The following is a 10,467-nucleotide window of genomic DNA, read 5'->3' as shown; positions in this document are numbered from 1 at the left end:
ATAGACTTTAAATAAACCCCAACCAATATTCCACCCAAAATAAGAAAAAATTTCAAGTTTAAAATAAAATTGAATTTTTTTTTTTTTTTTAACAAACCAAACTAGAAAATAAATTTCTAAAATATTATGGAATATAAATCATTTTTGAGGTAAAAATATAATTGAATCTCAAAATTAACCTATAAATCCCAACAATCTCCAATTATGAAAAATACGTGTTCTGCATTTGTTGACAATGTGGATTGTTAAACCATAATCAATCCACAACATTTTTGACTGAGTCATTAAAAGAGATTCACGACATACTAGATATATAAGATTATCTTTAGGGGTAATTACCTTTTCCCCCCATGAACTACCAGTCGTTGTCAACTTGCCCCCATGAACTAACACCTCGACCAAAATAGAGCATCCAACTACCATCTTTACAGGTTTTTCCTCCATCCGTCAGTCAGACCTGTTAACTCCAACGGTCAAAGGGCCATGTGCGCCTCACGTGCCCACTAAGCCGATTTCCTTCCCATTTTGCCCTCAGCCTCAGTTGCTTAAAGACGAATATACCCTTATTAAAAAACCGGTTGAATTTTAAAAATTCCACTAATTGATTTACGCATATACCCTTAGTTTTACATGTGGAATACCTTTAATGCCCCGTCCCCCATGTTTGAATGTCCAAACTAACCTAATTGGAGCATTGTTGTGCCGCACACTTCACTCTCGTTTGGATGAACAGCCACACACTTTACTGTCCGCACTCAAAACCCTAGAAAACGCGATCTTCGAACATCAACCCGTCTCAAACCCAATATCTGCTACAAGCGAGAATCACTCGAGATTTTCAGCATTGTAAGTATTTTTATTTATTCTTTTGTTTTCAATATCGTTATAGCATCAAAGTTGTTGATTTCTTTTTTTCCTATTATTTGTTGGTAGTACCCATAGTTCTACTACTCGGGATTTGATCTTTTACTTGTTTATTGGTTTCCTTTTTGTCTGAAGTGGTCCCGCGGTGGTCAGCCCTTTGTCGGTGTTTGTTTTGGTTTGTTTTTGTTGCCTTTTTTTTTTTTCGTTCTTTCCTGAAGTGGTCCCCATCTGAAATGGTCCCATTACTTTTTCCCTTCGTGTGTTGGGTTTTTGAATTTTTTCCCCTGAAGTGGTCCCGCGGTGGTCGCCCATTTGTCAGTGTTTGTTACTGGAGCTTACAATCTTGAAGCTTTATTTGAAGTACTCTAACGAATGTTAGATTTGATAAGGAACGAGCGAATTATAAATGTTATCATTAAAATAAAAATAAAAAACGAGGAAGAGAAAAGGTATATATGATGGATCACACCAACAGACTGAATTTAATAAATATGTTGTGTAATTCAAATCCTCACATCTTACTCTGAACATTTGGAATATATGTACACTGAACGATTGACTTTACTATTTCCAAATTCAATATTTTGGTTTGTTCAAGTAATTCATTGAAGTTTTATTTACTGATGAAGTTTTTCCAAGTTTGTTTTAATTTTTTAGGAGAATCAAGATTATAATTCTAGTTGTTTCAAACAACTGTTTTATTTTTGCCATATGATGATGGTATGGTTGAGTGCATCGAATTAAACCAACTTTTTTTAAAAAAAGAAAAAAGATGCATAAATGGTACTACTTGTAACAATTAAATGGTCCCCTTTGTTCCCATTTGTTTGTTGGGTGTTTTTTTTTTTTTTTTTTCGTTTCCATGAAGTGTTCCTGAATTGCTCTTGGAATCTATCAAACAAATTATTCAAATGCAAATCCATACTGCCCCTATTATTAGATCTAACTTAAATTTTGAAACCACTAATTCCTCATACACCTGTAATTTGAGAATCTTATTATAATGTGAAGTAGAGTTAGTAGTGTTTATTTAAAACTCAATTCAAGTCAATACATAGGGAACTTTTTGTTTGAAATATTGAGTACTGTTTTAAAAAAATAAAAACCTTTTAATGCTTTCTTGTCTTTTCACTTTGCTTGATTTATTTTTGTTTGTCACTTCTATTGTATATACTTCACATTAGTTGCTTAGTTGCTTATTTTTTGGATTAACAGTATAGTATAGTTAAGTGTCACTTACCAAAGAAAAGAAAATTATAGTATTGTAAAGTGTAGTATAGTAAAGTATAGTATAGTATAGTATATCCATACTGTCCATCCTTTATGTCTAACCAAATAAAAATATTTGTTCTTTTTGACTTAGTGTTACATATAAAATGGCAAGCAACGACATAATTTTTAGGGTTCATCATGGGGGCCGGTTTGATAGGCGACACAAGTGCATATATGTTGGAGGGGATATAGGGTTATACGAAGAGTCCTATGACTTGGATCGTCTATCTTTTTTTGAGATTGAAACGGTGGCGAGGAAGTTTGGATACCAACCAGGTGACCTGATTTACTATCAAGAACCCAATAGAAATCTAGATGATGGGTTGGTCTTATTAACTTCTGATGCGGATGTCATCAGAATGGCTAAGGTCCATTTAGGTCATAAACTTGTACTACTGTACACTGTTTCTTTTGCAATTGATGGTGAGGAAGTAGGCTCAGATGTGGGTGAGGGTGATGAGGAAAGGAGAATGGAGGTTATAAATGACCCATACTGGAGGTCATTGATGAGTGATGCTGACGATGTATGGGATGGGGCTGATGAACCAGAAGCTGATGGTGATTTTCTTTCTGATTCTGATAGGGTGATTCTGATGAAGAGGATGGTGGAGATAGTGATGTGGCGAGTTGCCATGATGAGGATGGTGATGAGGAGGGTAGCAATGAAAAGACAGCTCAACCAGAGACCACTCATGTTGGTGGCTCAAGTGTTCCGGCTACTTTGGATGGCTAGTTGTTGGATGATGTAGAAGAGGATGAGGTATCCTCTTCTTTGGCTAGAAGTGATATCTTGATTACTCCCCCTAAAAGTAATGAGGAATATGAAGTGGCTAATAGGGCTAACTGTGTTAGTAAGACTTATCAGTTTGAGGATGTGGACATGGAAGAACCACAATTGGATGTTGGTATGACATTTGAATCGGCTGCACAGTTCAGGAAAGCTGTGAGGGAATACAATTTGTTTAGGGGGAAGGATGTTGTGTTCACAAAAAATGATAGTGACCGTGTGATTGGAGTGTGTAGGAGTAGGGACAAGGGTTGTCCTTGGAGGGTCTATGGCGCACTGGTAACAGGTGAGATGACTTTTATGCTTAAGTCACTGAACCCTAAGCACCAGTGTACACGATGTTACAAGTCTTTGATTGTAACGTCTAGTTGGATTGCAGATAGAATGGTCAACAAATTTAAGACACAGCCAAACTATCCACTTGCAGCTCTATCTGCTTATGTAAAAAGGAGATGGAATGTGGATGTTACTACCAGACAACTGTACAGGGCTAAAGTGAAGGCTAAACAACAGATAGAAGGTAAACATAAGGATCAGTACAAGCGGCTATGGGATTATTGTGCAACAATGAGGCAATTTAATCGAGGGAGTACAATGGTGATGAAAGTTGAGAGGCCTACCTTAGATGTCCCACCTACTTTTCAAAGGTTGTATATGTCTTTGGCAGCATGCAAGGAGGGTTTTAAGAAGGCTTGTAGGCCTGTGATAGGTGTTGATAGTTGCTTTCTTAAGGGATGTTATGGGGGTCAATTGTTGGCTGCTGTGGGAAGAGATCCGAATGACAATATTTATCCCATTGTAATTGCTGTGGTTGAAGCAGAAACCAAGGATTGTTAGTCCTGGTTTCTAGAGACTTTAGTGGGTGACCTTGGCCCAAACGGCTCTACTGGATGGACATTCATATCTGACAGACAAAAGGTATGTCTGTTTGCTTAGTTTGAATATTAAGTTATTGTCTTTTCATACACTTTCATTAGTGCATTGACTTTTATGGTGTGAACTCTGTTTTCTATTTTTATTTAGTCTTCTTTTGTTGTTTTTTTGCCTAGGGGTTGATACCAAGCTTTGAGGCGGTCCTACCAAGTGCACCGCATCGCATATGTATGAGACACTTGTATGCCAACTTTAGGGGGGAAGGGCACAAAGGACTGGTGTTAAAAGACAAGTTGTGGAAAGCAGCTGCTGCATACACTGTTCATGGTTTCCAAAGGGAAATGGAGGCTATGAAAAAATTGAGTCCAGCTGCTCATGCTTATGTGGAGAAGATTGACCCTCACACATGGGCTAGGGCTTTTTTTGACATCACCCCGAAGTGAGACTTGATCATGAACAACTTATGTGAGTGCTTCAACTCTTACATCATCAAATCTCGAGACAAGCCAATCATTACCATGCTGGAGATGATTAGGAAGAAGTTGATGAAGCGATACCAGAAGAAGAGGCAGGGAATAAGGGAGTATGTAAGGGAGTGGTGCCCAAAGATATTGACAAAGTTGGATCAGTGTGGAAAGGATGCTGCAGAGTGCATTTCACATTATGCTGGGGAGGGGCTCTATGAAGTGGAGTGCAGTTATGACTCATATGTGGTTGACTTGATGCACCGTAGTTGTGGGTGCAGGCAGTGGGACATGACTGGCATTCTATGCCCACATGCCATCTCAGCCATCTTATATCATTCCTTCAAGCCTGAACAGTACCTGCATCAATATTATAGTGTTCAGAATTACAAAATGGCTTACGACCCAATGATATACCCGGTGCTAAGTGAGGACCAATGGGTTAGAACCGGCCAAGATGAGGTGGACCCACCTGTTGTTAGAGCTGCCCTAGGCAGGCCCAAGAAGGTGAGGAGAAGGGGTCCTGATGAGCCAAGAAATCCACATTGCATAAGAAATGGTGGTGTGACCATGAGATGCTCAAAGTGCAGGGCGGTTGGCCACAATGCTAGGACTTGCCCTAGGAGGAAAAAGGTGTCCACTCCAAGCAAATCGCGAATAAGTGTACCCACAAGCACTGCAACGGAGTTGAGCTTTGCTGATGTAAGTATATATCCTTAACATATGTTTATAATAAAATGTCATTACCAACACAAGTGCTTAGTTGCTTAACTTTGGTTGTTTTGTGTTGTAGATTCCTTCTCAGCCACTTCCTGATAATTCACAGCCAATTCCTAATAATTCACAGCCTACACAGCCACCTTCTGTTTCAAGGCCCAGCAAGAGAATCGCATCTAGTACTGTTGTTGTATGTATCAGTAACATTTGTTATTACTTTATTATATATTTTTGTTATTTATAATGGTTATGTTGCATATGCAGTCTCCTTCTAACAAAAGGATGAAGACAAAAGCTGACTCAATGCATACTCGGCCATCAGGAAAAGGAAACCTCACAAATGTATGTAAACACACACATGAACACATAAAACTATATTTATAATTAAATACCACATCGACTTATTAACTCCTCATGTGTTGCATAGGTAACTACACCTCCTAGACAAAAGACATTGGGTCTTGGATATCATGGTGCACCTACTAGAAGATCTAATAGGTTGTTAGCTACGTTTAAGAACCCGGATCCCAATAAAAAAATACCAACTATTGATCTCACAGAGGATGCCCGTCAACCAGCAACTGCACCAGAAGTGGTCATTCGGGAACCTGCTAGGGCATTGGGAGTTGTCATTCGGGAACCTTCAAGGAGATCTGCAAGAGTGCTGGTACCAACTGTTGAGAAGGGTATCCAGCGCATGGAAGCCAAGAACAAAGACAAAGGGAAAAGACCAATATGGCAGCCTTGATGGGATATTGAAAAAATTGTTGTGTATGTGTTTAGTTTGGTTGGAAAAGAGCAGGGAACATTTTGGTGTGTTGGTTATGTATGAAGTGACAGTTTTACATTATAGTTATGTATGACAGTTTGACATTATGGTTGTTTAAGTTTGACAGTTTGACATTATTGTTGTACTTTGGTTGTTTGGTGACCTATGTTGTGTTTTGTTGTTGGAAATATTGTTGGGTGATGAGGTTGATGACCTATGTTGTGTTTTGTTGTTGGAAATATTGTTGTTTAAGTGTGTTGGTGACAGGATTGTTGTGCATGTGTTTAGGTTTGTAGGAAATCTAGGTTGATGACCTATGTTGTGTTTTGTTGTTGGAAATATTGTTGTTTAAGTGTGTTGATGACAGGATTGTTGTGCATGTGTTTAAGTTTGTAGGAAATCTAAGTTGATGACCTATGTTGTGTTTTGTTGTTGGAAATATTGTTGTTTAAGTGTGTTGGTGACAGGATTGTTGTGCATGTGTTTGGGTTTGTGGGAAATCTAGGTTGATGACCTACGTTGTGTTTTGTTGTTTAAGTTTGTTATTGTTGGTTTCATGATGTTGATGTTGGTGACAGGATTGTTGTGCATGTGTTTGGGTTTGTAGGGTGATGAGGTTGATGACCTATTGGATGGCCAATTGTTGGCAATATTGTTGTTTAAGTTTGTTGGAAATGAGAGTCCAAATAATTTTGGTTTTACAAGGAATGTAATTAATCAATTTGGAGTTGGTGTAGGTATCATGTAAATATATATTGATGAACTATGTTGGTCTTGTGGTTGGAAATATAGTACTTTAGGTTTGTTGGAGAATTTAGGCCAAATAAACATGCAATATTGAATCAGTTTGTAGTTGTCAAACTTTTGTGTGTAATACTGATCAATTTACAATCACCAATACCAAATTTCATGCCATTTAATCGTACGATTTTTTGACATTTTCCCCCCATGAACTAGCTATAATTGTCAAAAAGCCATCATGAACTGACAACCCTAACCAAAGTAGGGCATTGAACTACCGTATAGTACCAACCGAATTCAAATTTGAACATTACAAATAACATTAACATTAGTCAATACAACACACATTACAAAGTAAGGCATTGAGCTACCAACCGAATTCAAATTTGAACATTAGTCATTACAAACATTTCCTAATAATTCACATTAGTCATTACAAGTCTACCAATACACTACTAGTCATAGTTTAACAATACACAACTGATTACAAAGTTTACCAATACACAATACACCACAAAGTTTCAAACTTACATATCGAATAACAAAGTTACATAAACCATTTTTTTCATGGTAGCCGTTTGTAATGCAAATGTCCATTACATGCAACATAATAGTTGCCCCAAAACACAGCTACAAAGACCCCAAAAAAAACCCAGGAAATTGCCAAAAGTTGAATATTTGTCTTCGACTGTTTCACTTGCATCTCATATCGAATTGCTTCAATGTCTAACTTCGCATTCAATTCCATAATCTGTTTGTTCTGAGTCGTGAATCTGTGTTGCAAACGAAGGGACAATCGTTGGGCATGGTCACACATGTCAGTATCTTTCCATCGGAAGAATCCACACGACCGACCAGCCTATTCAAATTAAAGACCATAAAATCAAGTTAGTTTATCGACGTTAAAAAACATTAAATAAAAGGCCAATTATAATTAAGAATTGGTACCACTTTACTAACATAATTAACACTATTAATGTTGGACTAAGTTATATTTTGTTAAGTTTAGGTAGTTAATAGGCTATAGGCTACATTACACTGTTAATGTTGGCTACTCACTGATAAACAACATAGCATAAACATTAGACTATAATGTCACTATGTTGAGTATCTTTATACCACAAAGATCATACTTCATATCTCTTATGCTTGCCGTGGTTAAGAGATATGACAAATTATTACATTCAAACATAAATATTCACACAAGCACCTGCATCATTATACACATTCAGACAAAGGGGCCAATAAAGCTCTACAAAAGCAAAATCGTAACTACCAAAACAAAAAGGAACTCACTTCTCATAACTACTATCTTTAAATCTTCATTGTACACAATAACATAGAATTACATAGCATGTTTTTGACTTGACCCAAAAACAAAAAATATGTGATGAAGAAACAGATCGGGCCAAAAAACCGACCAAACGAACAAAAACTCAAAAGCAGCTCGGACAAAAACAAGAAATAGCTCAACAACAACAAAAGAAAAATTCCAAAAACAAACATCCGGATCTAAGATCTAAACTTTCAAACCCTAAAAAAAAATTACCCATTATCTACGAAATATAAAAGAAGAACTCATCACTTCCGAAACCAAATCTTTAAAAAGTTACAGATCTATGAAAAAAATGCTTACCTTAAAGTTAATACAACCGTAGAACAAACGGCCGAAGTTGTCCTCAGTTAAGGAAGTCTTCAAAGGTGCAGATACTTCACATCGGCACATGGGCTCCCCAGACGTAGCTTCGCTCTTCAGTGAACACGACATTGTTGCTCTTTACGTCGACACCTCAAGAACTCCTGCTGTCTCAAGTTGAAGTGGGAGATATGAAAATGACGTGAAGAAGCTTCGAGTTCCTCTTTTAACATTTTTTTTTTTTTTTTGTTCAGATTTATTAAACAATCGAGAGGCTGAGGGCAAAATGGGAAGGAAATCGGCTTAGTGGGCACGTGAGGCGCACATGGCCCTTTGACTGTTGGAGTTAACGGGTCTGACTAACGGATGGGGGGAAAACCTATAAAGATGGTAGTTGGATGCTCTATTTTGGTCGAGGTGTCAGTTCATAGGGGCAAGTTGACAACAATTGGTAGTTCATGGGGGGGAAAGGTAATTACCCCTTATCTTTATTTTAAGTCATTTCTCATACTTCATGCAATCTTTCTTTATATACCCTTAATTTTTCTTATTGCATGAGAAATAGGTATCTTGATTGCCATAATATTTTATTGGCACATTATTCTCATGCTTTAAATGTTGGGTATGATTGCCTTTATTGGTATTTTCCTTAACATGAGTAACCATATGAAGACCTTATGGATTCTCTCATCTTCTTGAACACACATGGTTAGAAGTTCATTTAACTAACCAATTATTCTTATGTGTTCCACAAGATAAAATAACATTATCAGAAAAGAGAATTCAAAATGAAATATACCAAGAATGACTTAAATAATCTCAACATTTAGGGAATTAAGCTAAGCTATCATATCCTTTATTCCCATAATGGGATTAGAAACACTTTTGAGACTATAAAAGCATTTTTCCAGTCAGAAAAAATTATTATTAGCATAAAGTATTGGAACATACAACTACTAAAAGTAGAGTGAAAGAAATAACTGCAATAACCAAAAATAAACAAAAGAATAATTTAATGCTATAAAGTAACTTTATTTTAAATTAGCCAATGCCAATTTAATAGTAAATAGTAAATTTCAACCTACCTGTGAGCAAAGGTTGCATCATGCATGAAATTTACCCTTTATTAATAAGATAATAAATTTAAAAGCATAATATATAAAATAGAATGCTATAAAATAAATAAGCAGCGGAATTATAAATACCTCCAGCCATATTTTGTTCAAGCTTGATGAAGAACGAATAACGAAGAAATTTTCTGCAATACTAAGTATTCTGAAAAGACAAAAATTTAGAAAGTTCTTCTGGCCTGTGCCTATAAGTGTGCCTTTATCCAGATAATTTCACGACAAATCAGTGTGGGTTTATGTGCATAAATAGTTTTACATGCTTTACAGTGTTCACGCTTTTCTTAAACATTTTTAGGCACATATGTAAAACAGTAAAACAGTACAAAAATAAACAATAAACAGAGATAAATTTTTATGCACAGAAAATTTACACAATTCGATCAATGAAGAATTTCCCAAAACTAAAAACTGAACAAATTAGAATAGAGGTTGGCTCTGATACCACATGTAAGCATAATTTAAATAAAATGCTAATAAAATAAGCAGCGGAATTGAATATAAATACCTCCGGCCATTTTTGCTCAAACATATGAAGAAGCTTTAGCGATAAACAGAAATTCTGCAAAATAGAATTAAATTGAAGATCTTCTGACCTATGCCTACAGGTGCCAATAGATGGATACATATTGCTCTTTATATAGGTAGGCCAGGGACCCTCATCTTTGACGATTAGCTGATTTTATTCCTCCCATCAAGGAATTAAATCAGAAATATAAATATAAAAACCGTTTTAAACCGTTATGATTTCATATAACTTAATGTGGAATAAATCATATTTAATCTTTATATTAAATAATTACCGTTATGATAATTATTTAAATTCCAACCGTTACAATGAATTAAATGTGCCTGAGGGACACATATGTTGTAACGTCCCACATCGCCTGGGAATGAGGATGTGTTTAGAGTTTCACCCCTTACACAAATAAATGCATCGTAGTGCTACAACCCAATTGACTATTTAATCCTAATAACTCACTGACACTAATAATAAAAATAAAGCAAACTACAAGACTACAATATGTAATCAACTACATGACTACCATATGTAATCCAGCTGCAACACTGACATATAATAAAATATATGAATAGATACTAACTAAGTAATCCTAATGCAATACTGACTTTACAACAAAAGTAGATACTACGGCATGCTAATCCCTTGCACTTTATCATCATAACACGTATATTCCAAACGTGGTGATATAATTAAT

The sequence above is a fragment of the Alnus glutinosa genome, chromosome 11 (genome assembly GCF_958979055.1).
Source record: "Alnus glutinosa chromosome 11, dhAlnGlut1.1, whole genome shotgun sequence".
Lineage (NCBI taxonomy): Eukaryota > Viridiplantae > Streptophyta > Magnoliopsida > Fagales > Betulaceae > Alnus > Alnus glutinosa.
This window is presented reverse-complemented; position numbering follows the sequence as displayed.